General features: G+C 58.5%; 1 protein-coding gene and 3 pseudogenes across 8 annotated transcripts in view; all 4 read right to left on the minus strand.

The window, feature by feature from the left end:
• Nucleotides 1–13,063, minus strand: part of LOC146861800 (uncharacterized) — a 1,595,865-nt gene that overhangs the window by 815,639 nt on the left and 767,163 nt on the right. The gene's annotated exons all lie outside the window — the stretch shown is intronic.
• On the minus strand, nucleotides 4,995–7,161 carry LOC146861801 (28S ribosomal RNA; annotated as a pseudogene).
• Nucleotides 7,612–7,764, minus strand: LOC146861802 (5.8S ribosomal RNA; annotated as a pseudogene).
• Nucleotides 9,462–10,916, minus strand: LOC146861803 (18S ribosomal RNA; annotated as a pseudogene).

Consider the following 13,063-nt stretch of genomic DNA (forward strand, 5'->3'; position numbering starts at 1 on the left):
GTAGGCGAAGAGGAGGCACGGGAGTAGTACATCCCACTGGCGACGGAGGGGCTCTTCCAATCCCCCAATCATCCCCTTGAGAGTGCGGTTAAAACGCTCCACTAGTCCGTTCCCTTGGGGGTGATAGGGGGTCGTGAATCTGTAGGTGACCCCGCATTGTTGCCAGAGGGACTTCATGTATTTGGAGATAAAGTTCGTGCCTCGGTCGCTGACGACTTCTCGGGGGAAGCCCACCCGGGAGAAGATCCCCATCAGGGCCCGGCCAACCACCGGAGCTGTCACGGTCCGTAGGGGCACCGCCTCGGGGTAGCGGGTGGCATGGTCCACCAGTACCAGGATGAACCTGTGTCCTTGTGCCGTGCGGGGGTCCAGAGGCCCCACAATGTCTATTCCTACCCTTTCGAACGGGGTGGTGACCACAGGGAAGGGTTGCAGAGGGGCTTTCAGCTTCCGACCACTCTTCCCGCTGGCTTGGCATGTGGGCCAGGACCGGCAGTGGTTCAGGACGTCGTTCCTCATTTTCGGCCAGAAAAAGTGGGTCACTAGGCGACTGTAAGTTTTGTCCTGGCCCAGGTGTCCAGCCAGGGGGACATCGTGGGCCAGGTTGAGTAGGAAGTCTCTGAAGCGGAGAGGTACCACCAGCACTCGACCGGCCCCTAGCTCTGCGATTCTTTGTTCGCTGTATAGCAGGTCGTTATCCCAGTAGACCCAGTGAGATCCGGTGGAGTCCCCTGCGTTCTGGGCGCTGGCTTGTTGGCGGAGTCCCTCGAGGGAGGGGCAGGTCTTTTGTTCCTGGCGGAACTGTTCTTGGGTGGGCCCCCCTTCTTCACGCCACTGAGCCAGGCCGGGAAAGTCCTGGGGTTGCGCGTCCCCTTCGGTCGTTGGTTCTGGGGGGCTGGCCTCGTCGTTGTCTTCTACTGGGGCGACCGGGGGCGGAGGTGCTGGCCATTCCGGTTCTTCTGATCGGGGGACGGCATGGGCGGCCATGGACTGGGTGGTTATGCAGGCCCAGTCCGGGAGGCCCAGCATCCCCAGGTGCTCTCTTCTCTCGACGGTGGCCCACGGGGAACTTTCGAGGTCATTCCCCAGGAGGCAGTCCACGGGGGCATCGTCCCGGACCGTCACCTTCAACAGGCCGGAGACCCCTCCCCATTCGAATGGGACGCAGGCCATTTGACACATACTTTCAGAATTGTCGGCTGAGCGGACGGGGCAGAGAATGTTCGGCAGGATCTGCTCGGGCTTCACCAGGTGACAGCGGACGGCCGTCACACTGGCGCCTGTGTCACGCAAGGCCTCGGCCCGATGTCCATTAATGGTCACCCACTGACCGTATTTCCTGGTGTTGGCGGGTAGGGGAGCCCGCGGCACCATGTCTCTTCCCCCTAGGCACGCCAGGACCATGGCGGCCGGTTCCCACTCTTGCTGGGCCGGCTCATACTCTTCCTGTTCCTCCGATAATCGCTCTTCCCCCAGGGCGGCGGCAGCTACCTGGCGGGGCTTGGGTGTTTGGTTCTGCGGGCAGCTCGGGTCATTGGCGTAGTGGCCGACTCGCTGGCATCGGTGGCACGTGACGTTGGCTCGGAACCCAGGACGCATCGGGGGGTTGCCCCGGCCGGCCGGAGGCGGGGTGCTGGCCACGGGTGTTGCCGGCAAGGCGTCTCTCCCTCGCCCCTGGCCTCCTCCTCCTCCCCGAGGACGGTGCTGGCCTTGGTTGCTTCGGTTCTGCTCGTGTGGCCCTCTCCGGCCCACTCGGGTGCTTTCCCATCGGTCAGCTTCGGCGGCGAGCTGCCGGGGGTCAGTCAGCTTGCTGTCGAGGAGGTGCTGCCTGAGCTCGACGAAACAGTTGTTCGACAGGTGCTCCCATACCATAAGGTTAAAGAGTTGCTCGTAGGTCGTGACATGGCTCCCCTTGATCCAACCCTCGAAGGAGCGGCTGAAATAGTTAACGTACTCCACCCAAGTTGTGCCCGGGATCCGGGTGCAATCTCTGAACCTCTGGCGGTACATCTCGGGTGTGAGGCCGTAGCGGGTGAGGAGGGCAGCCTTCATGTGGTCGTAGGACGACATTTGGTGATCTGGGAGCTGTAGCAGGGCATCGCGACCTTCGTTGACGAACCTCCCCCATAGTCTGGCTCCCCAATCACTCCGGTCGATCCGGTGGGAGGTCATGGCGATCTCGTAGGCTTTGAACCACTGTTGTATGTCGTCTTCTCGGACATACTCGCGGACAACATCCTTGGGGATGTGTACTTTTTTCTCGGTTGGCCCCGGGGTGTGCGGTCGCTCAGGCACCCCCGATTCTTTATTCTGTTTCCGAAGTTCTATTTCCGCCAGTTTGCGCTCGTGTTCGAGTGTTATTCTTTTTTCCTCAAGCTCTCTCTGTCTCTGCTTTTCTTCTCGTTCTTCTCGGAGCCGCATATGCTCTAGATTTAGTTTCTGCTCGGCTAACTTGAGTTCACCGTCCATCTTGAGCCGTGCCATTTCCAACTCGTGTAATCTGGTTCTTTCTCTTTCCTGGATCTCCTCCTGCGAGAGGCCCGTTCCCCGCTCCTCGGGAGCCGTGGCGTTCCCCTCTGGTGCGACACTGTTTCGGTCGGAGGGCCCGGCGATCCCAGTTTCTGTCCACGACTCAAGGGCGTGCTTCAAATCATCTTTGGTACTCAGGCCGGTGGTAGCAATGCCTAGTTCCATGCAGAATTGTTTCAGTTCGCGGTGGCTGTATTCTTCTAACTTATCCATTTGGAATTTTTCAGTGGAACCGCTATCTTTGGCTGACATCGTGGTTTTGTCGTGGGGTGAGCTACTCTCTGTACGATTACGCGTTGATTCGGATCGCGCCGCTGGCCACCAATGTTAGACGGACCGGGAGGGTCGGCCGAGGTCAGGGGGAGAGGTCTCCGGGGAGAGCCGTCTCCAGCGATCGTACAGACAAGTAACTTCCCCCCCACAGACAGACACCACACAAGGATAAGATTTAGCGTTCTTTATATGCACTTCTTAAGGTACGATGAAATAGTACAAGGAGGTCTGGACTCAGGGGTCCCCTCGATTTAGGTCTCTTAGGATAGGGAAGGGGTAGCGGGACAGTCTGTTTACCAGTCAGGTAGTTCGGATGAGATGATGGTTAGCTCACAATCCTCGAGCTTGGTGGTGTAGCTGGTACGGGCCGCGGCAGCAACAGCAGGTCCCGGTAGAGATGGTCGATACACGGTCCGCGGCAGCGCCAGCAGGTCCCAGTGAAGATGGTTGATGTACGGTCCGCGGCAGCGCCAGCAGGTCCCGGTGAGGATGGTCGATGTACGGTCCGCGGCAGCGCCAGCAGGTCCCGGTGAGGATGATCGTTACAACGGGCCGCGGCAGCGCCAGCAGGTCCCGACGAGGATGGATGTTGCAGAAGGCCGCGGCAGCGCCAGCAGGCAGGACGATAGTTCGCAAGATAGGGCTACGGCAGCGCCAGTAGTCCGTCAAGGCTGAGTTCTCTCGGTGTCTCTCGACTCCAGGATACAACTGCCATCCTACTCCGGAGCTGCTCCAGTTATAGGGCAGGCGCCCTTTGATGTCCGGGCCCTCGCACTTGGAGGTCGGAGGGTCCGGGATGAAGGTGTCCAGACACCCAGCAGGGGGTGGAGCCAGCGCTTGGGGGAGCTGGAGGCGATCGGCACCTGGCGGGGGAAGAGCTCTTGACGCTTCGTTCTCCCATTGACCTGCCAAGTGGTCCGCTCACCTCCTGGGTGGATGGTGGTGCCGGGATGTCGGGGCCGGCCAGGCCCAGGGTTAGGGTCGGGGGGAGGCCACGCGGCCTCGTGGTGCAGGGCCCAAGATGGCGGCTGGACCCGGCCGGGGAAGCCGGTGGGGCTGGGGCCCGTGATGCATGGAGGTCCGAGGGCAGAAGTTCCGTCGGGAGACGGGGTGCAGGTGCTTTTCGTGGGTCACGCCTGGCGGGCCGGAGCTTGGGCCCTGTCGTGCGGGGAGGGAGCGAGCCCTTCGTGTGGCCTGTCCAACACACCTCCTGCTTGAAACCCAAAAAGTCAGAAGAATGATGAGGCATCGCTTTCACGGTCTGTATTCATGCTGAAAATCCAGATCAAGCGAGCTTTTGCCATTCTGCTCTGTGGGATGTTTCTTTCCTCCATGAGCTCGCCTTAGGACACCTGCGTTATCGTTTTACAGGTGTATCGCCCCAGTCAAACTCTCCACCTGCCACTGTCCTCGGAGCGGGTCACGCCCTACAGGCACCGGGTGCTTAGAGTCAGAAGCGAGAGCCCCACTGGGCTCTCCCCTCCACCTCACCGGGTAAGTGAAAAAACTATAAGAGTAGTGATATTTCACCAGCCGCTCGAGGGCCTCCCACTTATCCTACACCTCTCATGTCTCTTCACAGTGCCAGAATAGAGTCGAGCTCAGCGGGATTTTCTTTCCCCGCTGATTCTGCCAAGCCCATTCCCTTGGCTGTTGTTTTGCTAGATAGTAGGTGGGGACAGTGGGAATTTCGTTCATCCATTCATGGGCGTCACTAACTAGATGACGAGGCATTTGGCTACCTAAAGAGAGTCATAGTTACTCCTGCCATTTACCCGCGCTTCATTGAATTTCTTCACTTTGACATTCAGAGCACTGGGCAGAAATCACATTGCGTCAACACCCGTCTCGGCCCTTCGCAATGCTTTGTTTTAATTTAACAGTCAGATTCCCCTGGTCCGCACCAGTTCTAAGTCAGCTGCTAGATACCAGCCGAGGCAGGAACGCCAGCCCTGCGCCCCCGGGGAGGGGGCACAGGGAGAGTCGACCACTGGAGCTGAGGCGATCCACAGGAAGGGCCCGACTCGCGTCCAGAGTTGCCGCCGCCCCAGAGGGTGGCACCTCGTCCAGCCGTGGCACATGCCCAGCCCCGCTTCACACCCCAGCCCAACCAACCCAGCCCTTAGAGCCAATCCTTATCCCAAAGTTATGGATCTGACTTGCGGACTTCCCTTACCTACATTGTTCCAACATGCCAGAGGCTGTTCACCTTGGAGACCTGGTGCGGATATGGGCACGGCCCGGCACAAGATTTCCACCATCTCAACTGGATTTTCAAGGACCAGCGAGAGCTCACCGGACTTTGCCGGAACGACAACACTTTCCAAGGCTTGGGCCCATCTCTCGGGGCGAACCCATTCTAGGGCACCCTGCCCTTCACAAAGAAAAGAGAACTCTCCCCCAGGGCTCCCGCTGGCTTCTCCGGGATCATTTGCATTACCGCACTGGACGCCGCGAGGGCTCTTGTCTCGCCCACTCTGGGTTCAGGGATCTGAACCTGACTCCCTTTTGATCGACAATGGGGGCCATCACCCATCCCTTCCAAACGGCTCTTGCCCTTCTCTTAGGACTGACTGACCCATGTTCAACTGCTGTTCACATGGAACCCTTCTCCACTTCGGCCTTCAAAGTTCTTGTTTGAAAATTTGCTACTACCACCAAGATCTGCACCTGCAGTGGCACCACCTGGGCCCTCGCCCCGGGCTTCCGTGTGCACCGCAGCAGTCCTCCTACTCATCGCAGCTTAGCCCCCGCGGCTCTCAGTGCCGCCGACACCCATGTATGGGCCTGACCTTCCAGCACCTTCCATTTTCAAAGGTAGTTGACTCAGCAGGTGAGTTGTTACTCACTCCTTAATGGATTCCGACTTCCATGGCCACCGTCCTGCTGTCTATATCAACCAACACCTTTTCTGGTGGCTGATGAGCGTCAGCATCGGGTTCCTTAACCCGGCGTTTGGTTCATCCGGCAGTGCTAGTTCTGCTAACCAAAAGTAACCCACTAGGCACTCGCATTCCATGACCGGCTCCACGCCAGCAGACCGGGCTTCTAACCCGTTTAAAGTTTGAGAATAGGTTGAGATCGTTTGGGCCCAAAGACCTCAAATCATTGGCATTACCAGATAAAACTGGGGGCTCCGAGCGCCAGCTATCCTGAGGGAAACTTCGGAGGGAACCAGCTACTAGATGGTTCGATTAGTCTTTCGCCCCTATACCCAGGTCAGACAACCGATTTGCACGTCAGGAGCACTACGGATCTCCACCAGAGATTTCTCTGGCTTCGCCCTGCCCAGGCAGAGTTCAACATCTTTTGGGTCCTATCACGCATGCTCATGCTCCACCTCGCCGAAGGAGCGGGCGAGACCGGCCGGAGGTGCGCCCGCCGCTGGATGCGCAGCAGGATCCCACCTCACCCGGTGCACGCCGGCCCTAACCTTCATTGCTCCACAGGGTTTTGCTCGGCCCTCCAATTAAGGCACTTGTTAGACTCCTTGGTCCGTGTTTCAAGATGGGGCGGGTAGGTAACTGCCATCGCCGCAGCGTGGACCTCCCCACCCGGTTGCTGTGACGCTGTCAAGGCACAGTCCGCCCCAGTGAACAGTCGAGCCGGGAGCAGGGGGCCCCATCCCCCCTTCCCTGCCCCGGCATGCCAGAGGGCCGGCCAAGAGTGGGTGCCTGGGAAGGGCACGGAGGCGGTCGAATCTCCCTCGGCCCTGCGGACACGGCGAAGCTGCTGCCAGGGGTCTGTAACACCCTCCGTATGAGCGGAGGGCCACCTGCCACCTCAAAGCCTTCCCAGCCGACCCAGAGCCAGTCGTGGTGCATCGCAGTGGAGGAAATGCACCCTGCAGGGGCCGGGTAGGGCCCAGGTGCTGATCCGGTGGAGGGGATCTGGAACTCCCGGGCCACTGACCTCCCCGCCGTGCTGAATCCCCCGGGTGGACTGCACGGACCACACTCGTTTATCTCTCTACGGTTTCAAACCATCTTGAACTTGAAGTTCTTTTCAACTTTCTCTTATGGTACTTGTTGGCTATTGGTCTTGCGCCCGTATTTAGCCTTAGATGGAGATTACCACCTGCTTTGGGCTGCATTCGCAAGCAACCCGACTCCAAGAAGACCCGATCCTGGTGCACCGGGGGCCGCTACCAGCCTAACACCATCCACGTGGTGAGCCTCGATCAGAAGGACTTGGGCACCCTGAGCGCGCCGGGGAGTTGGTCTTCTGTACGCCACATTTCCCGCACCTGCCGCTGGGCGTGGATTCGGTGCTGGGCTCTTCCCTCTTCACTCGCCGTTACTGGGGGAATCCTGGTTAGTTTCTTTTCCTCCGCTTAGTAATATGCTTAAATTCAGCGGGTCGCCACTTCCGATCTGAGGTGGTTGTTGGAAAAACACCAAAGTGTTGGGGGGAGCAAGGGAAGGCCGGCCCCTGCCACAGCAGCAGCTTGGTGTCCCGGCAGCGTGTACCTTCTTTACCCGGATCAGATCTGGAGGAGGTTCGCCCTCTCCGGGAAGCCTTCTGCTGAGGTGGTTGCCTGAGGCACGTGCGCGTGGGACACCACAGACGGCCACATGCAGCATGCAGCCTGGTGCCCCGGGGCAGACTGGTCGACAGCCGCCTCCCCACCGTGGCAGGGAAGTGGTGCTAGGCACACCAGCAGCAAACCTCTGTGACTGGACCCGATGAGGGACCCTGCCATGAGTGATCAGGGAGTCTGATCTTGTGGGGCGACAAAGGGAAGTGGAGCTAACCCTGTGACAGCCCCAGCTGTGTCCCAGGGAAGCCCAGGGGTGATTGACGATCGAGCGACCCTCAGACAGGCGTAGCCCCGAGAGGCATCCGGGGCTGCATGGTGCATTCGAAGTGTCGATGATCAATGAGTCCTGCAATTCACGCTAATTCTCTCAGCTAGCTGCATTCTTCATCGATAAAGGAGCCTGGTGATCCCCGCCAAGTGTCGCAGGCAACTTTACGAAAACAGTCAGTGGGAGGAAGGTGATGATGTCCATCCACCGCCCGCACCGCGAGATGGGCCAGGCGCCCCGTTCAAGGCTTCCCCTCTGGGAGTCAGACTGCACCGTTGGGAGAAAAAAGCGTTACCAGACGCTCGGCCCGGGAGTCCCCACCACCCACTCGCGGGCAAGTGGGGGGGCTCCCAGAGTGATGGGAGCAGGCAGTCCCACTGCCACCGGTCCCTCCCGAAGTAACTGGGAGGGACCGCGCGAGTCTTCAAATCCCTCAGCCTGACCACAAGGGACCGGGTCGAATGGGGTACCTGGCAACGAGGGAGCATCGCCCCACTTGCACGTGAGCCGTCCGTCACCAGGCAGCCCGAGCCATGCTGGTGGGCATGCGAGTAGCCCACCCCACCTGTGCCCAGGTCAGAGGCGCCGGAAGGGAAGAGCCAGGTGGCTCCACATCCTGCATGCCTCCCACTGAGAGGAGCCAGGGTCCCCTTGCAAGCCCTCAGCTCCTTCTTTTCCAGTTGCCTTGCCACACGAGAAGGGCTGCTCCTCGGTCACCAAAGCCCAGTCAGGCTGGGACTCGGTCGCAGGAGGGCCCAGGAGGTGGCAGGGCCTTTCGAGGGGGTGGGGTGGTACCAGCCCAGGAAGGCACTGCCATTCAGTTTCACCCCAGGGGTTGTGCTGGGTGAGCGAGGGTTCCATCTTGGGAAGAATACAAATAGAAATCCTCTATCAAGACCTATATTTCTTTAAACTTTACCTATACAGGTTCTATCCTGCCAATGTATAATCTATATCTATGAAATCATGAAAAAGATACAGAAAATATGTATTGATTTTAAACTCATTTATAATTTTTATTATACAAAATATTTTTTCTTTTATTTTTTTTTAACTTTAAAATTATGTTTCTTATAACACATTTTCTCATTAAAATGTTATTTGAATCAATTAGAGAGACACTGATTTTGTGTACATATGAATGACATCTACAAATTGTACAAAAAGAGAAACATCAATAACATGTGATACAAAATGAATGGACATTGATTGTGATGACCCCACAACTACAAAAACAAAATATTATACACCATACACACTACTTCATGCATTCATGAATCATCCTCATAATCATAAAAACAACATGAGATTCAATCCTGTGGGGGGTCCCAACACTGAAATTGGAGAAAAGACAGAACAAAACTGTTTCTGATGACACTCTGTCTCCAAGGACTGCTCCTCAGGGATAGAAGCTTGATAATTGGTCTACGCGCGTTTCGGTGGAAAACCACCTTCCTCAGGACCTCAGGACCAACTATAGATGGAGGAGAATCTCAAAACCCAATATAAAGGGCTAGGGGTCATCTGTAAAAATTCAAATGCATTTATTTAGAATAAAGACATGGCAGGAAGTGGACATCTCGGGACGGCCTACCAATGTTCCCCTCCTGGAGAGGGACAGCGGACGGGGGCTGCCCCCGTCCCTCGTTCCTCACGTGTCGGTCGGGTCCTCTCCAGTGGAAGAGGCCCGCCGAAGGCCCAGTTCTCACCCAAGTGCCCCATTGGGACATGGACCGCTTCACCGGGTGGGGTGCGCCAGGGCAGTGCCAGGCCCTGTGCCTACAGTGTGCTTTCAGGAGGTGGCCGAGGGCATCGGGCTGGTGCTGTCGGTCGCTCTGGCCACTCTGTTGTTAATGATCGTTACACAGGTTCACCTACAGAAACCTTGTTATGACTTTTACTTCCTCTAGACAGTCAAGTTTGATAGTTTTCTCGGCGCTCTGCCAGGGCCGTTGCCGACTCCGGTGGGGCCGATCCGATAACCCCACTAAACCATCCAATCGATAGTAGCGACAGGCGGTGTGTACACAGGGCAGGCACTTAATCAACATGAACTTATGACCTGCACTTACTTGGAATTCCTCGTTAATGGGAAATAATTGCAATCCCCAATTCCTATCACAAACGGGGTTCAGCGGGTTACCCGCACCTTTCGGCGAAGGGTAGACACATGCTGATCCGTTCAGTGTAGCGCGCATGCAGCCCCAGACATCTGAGGGAATCACAGATCTGTTATTGCTCGATCTCGTGTGACTGAACGCCACTTGTCCCTCTAAGAAGTTGGACACCAACCGCTGGGGGTCGCGTAACTAGTTAGCATGTAGGAGTCTTGTTCCTTATCAGAATTAACCAGACAATTTACCCCACCAACTAAGAACGGCCATGCACCACCACCCACAGAATCGAGAAAGAGCTGTCAATCTGTCAATACTTTCCGGGTCTGGTCTGGTTGAGGTTTCTTGTGTTGAGTCAAATTAAGCTGCAGGCTCCACTCCTGGTGGTGCCCTTCCGTCAATTCCTTTAAGTTTCAGCTTTGCAACCATACTCTCCCCGGAACCCAAGGCCTTTGTTTTCCCGGAAGCTGCTCGGCGGGTCATGGCAATAATGCCGCTGGATGGCTAGTCGGCATCAGAACTACAACGGTATCTGATCATCTTCGAACCTCCGACTTTCGTTATTGATTAATGAAAACATTCTTGGCAAATGCTTTCGCTTTGGTTCGCCTTCCGCAGGTCCAAGAATTTCTCCTCTAGCGGCACTATATGAATGCCCCCGGTTGTCCCTCTTAATCATGGCCCTAGTTCCGAAAACCAACAAAATAGAAAAGGGGTCCTATTCTATTAGTCCTAGCGGAAGTTTTCAGGCGACCGGTCTGCTTTGAACACTCTAATTTTTTCAAAGTAAATGCTTCGGACCCCCAGGACACTCAGTCGAAAGCATCAAGGAAGCATCAAAGGGGCACCGAGAGTCAAGGGCTGGGACAGGCGGTAGCTCCCCTCACGGCGGACCACCAGCTCGATCCCAAAATCCAACTACGAGCTTTTAAACCGGAGCAACTTTAATATACGCTAATGGAGCTGGAATTACCGCGGCTGCTGGCACCAGACGTGGCCTCCAATGGATCCTTTTCAAAGTATTTAATGTGTACTCATACCAATTACAGGGCCTCGAAAGAGTCCTGTATTCTTATTTTTCGTCACTACCTCCCCGAGTCTGAAGTGGGTAATTTGCACGCCTGGATGGGTGGACAGGTGCAGTCGCATGGGCACCAGTGGGCCCAGCTGTCTCCCCAGAAGGAGAGAGGTGTGCTGAGGTGCAGCCTGAGCAAGACGCAGGGGTGTCAGAGCCTGGGGGCGGTGGTGGCACCCCTCAGAGCTGCTGCAAAAATGCACTGAGCAGAGAGGGGTGATGGCGTGCCAAGCAGGGCCTATGCACCTGCCAGGCAGCAGCGTTCGGGGCATGGCGCCACCTGACCCCTTCCGCTCGGGTCGTACCAAGATGGGGCACGAGCTGCCGGGGCAGCTCAGCCTTCACCCTGCTGGGTAAGGGGAAGGGCCTGGCGGCAGTCCCTTGAGTCGGATGGTTCATACGGGGTGGAAGCTCTTTGCTTGAAACAACAGCCGAGGCTGGCCAAGCAGTCCATCCCTAAACGGAGTGAACGTGCCCAATCGATCGGAGTTCGGCCGGGGCCTCCCCCTGGCAGGCTGTCCTGCGTGGGAGATGCCGGCTTCGTGTCCCTGCCCGCTCCCGGGGCAGGCAGGCTCAGAGAAAAGGACCATCGGGAAGGTCCCCGGTGGTTGAGCCGGGTCCTGCCTTCCGCTGTCTCAGCATCGCCGGACTTCACAGAGGTCTCCCTAGTAATCCGGAGGAAAAATACCACTTTCTGGATTGGGGAGGCAAATGAGTCCTCATCTGGACTTCCAGGGAAGCCCAGCCATCTGGTCGCCCCATTGGAAAGAATTGTGCATGACCAGATGGCCGAGAGGATATGTGCGACCAGATGGCTGGGTTTAAAGGGTGGCCATCTGGTCTGTCTGTGCCCTAATGCCGGGGCATGGGGGACCCACGACACCTTGACAAGCAGGCAAAGTGGGGGAGGTCTGCACGGGACCGGACCGATGAAATCCCGTCTCAGGCCTTTGGCAGAGCAGCAGGCCGGGGTATGGGGCCCAGGGCTGGAGCATCCAACCTGGGGACCAGCGGGACCCCTGGACCAAAGTCGGGGCTCCCAGGGCCAGAGGTACAGGGGAAGCCTCCCTGGGCTCACGAGACCCCGTCCCAGGCACCCAGCCACGTGGCAGACCTGAGGACAGACAGAGGGAGGGGATGCCGCCCTGCCCAGGGCCCTCAAGAGCCCTGGCCGGCGCTCCTCAACCCAGCCAACCAGGGGGAGGCTCCCTGGACATGGCAGAACACTGTCTAAGGCCTTTGGCAGAGCAGTAGGCTGGGGGATGTGGCCCAGGGCTGGAGCACCCAACCCGGGGCCCGGCAGGGCACCTGGACCCAGCTGGGTCTCCCAGGTCCAGAGGTGCAATGGTAGCCTCCCCGGGCCTGCGGGACCCAAATCCTGAGCACCCTGCCATGCGGCAGACCCAAGGACAGAGCCCGGGGTGGGGAGGCTGCCCTCCCCAAGGCCTCAGGGGCCCCAGCTGGAACTCCCGAATCCAGCCAAGCAGGGGGAGGCTCCCCGGGCACCATGGAAACCCGTCCCGAGGCCCCTGGTGGAGCGGCAAACTGGGAGACAGAGCCCAGGGTGGGAGGGCCCTCCCCGGGACCTGGCAGGACCCCTGGACCCCATCGGGGCTCCAATACCCAGAGGCGTAGGGTGGGACCTCTCAGGGCCTGCAGGACCCCATCCCAGGATCCCTGCCACAAAGCAGGCCCGAGGACAGAGCCTGGGGTGAGGAGGCCGCCCTCCCCAGGGCCCTCAGGCACCCCAGCCAGAGCTCCTGAACCCAGCCAAGCAGGAGGAGGCTCCCCGGGCACTATGGAACCCCGTCCCAGGCCCCTGGCAGAGCGGCAGACCAGGAGACGGAGCCCAGGGCAGGAGTGCCCTCCCTGGGGCCCAGCAGGGCCCCTGGACCCCGTCGGGGCTCTTGTGCCCAGAGGCACGGGTAGGTCCTCTCCCAGGCCCACAGGACCCTGTACCAGGCACCCTCCCAGGCAGCAGGCCCGAGGACAGGGCCCGAGGTAGGGAGGGGGCCCTCCCCAGGGCCCTAGTAGGGGCCCCTTCAGAGCTCTTGTACTCAGCCAAGCAGGGGCAGGCTTCCCGGGCCCGGCGGAACCCTGTCTCAGGCCCCTGGTGAAGTGCAGGACAGGAGACCGAGCCTGGGGCCCCTGGACCCCATCGGGGCTCCCGGGCACAGGTGAGGCTGCCTCGTGCCTGCGGGTCCCCATCCCAGACACTACGCCACACATTGGGCCGGGGGAAGGAGCCCCTGGCTGGGGTGGCC

This window comes from Triturus cristatus, chromosome 2_2 (assembly GCF_964204655.1).
Source record: "Triturus cristatus chromosome 2_2, aTriCri1.1, whole genome shotgun sequence".
Taxonomy (NCBI): Eukaryota; Metazoa; Chordata; class Amphibia; order Caudata; family Salamandridae; genus Triturus; species Triturus cristatus.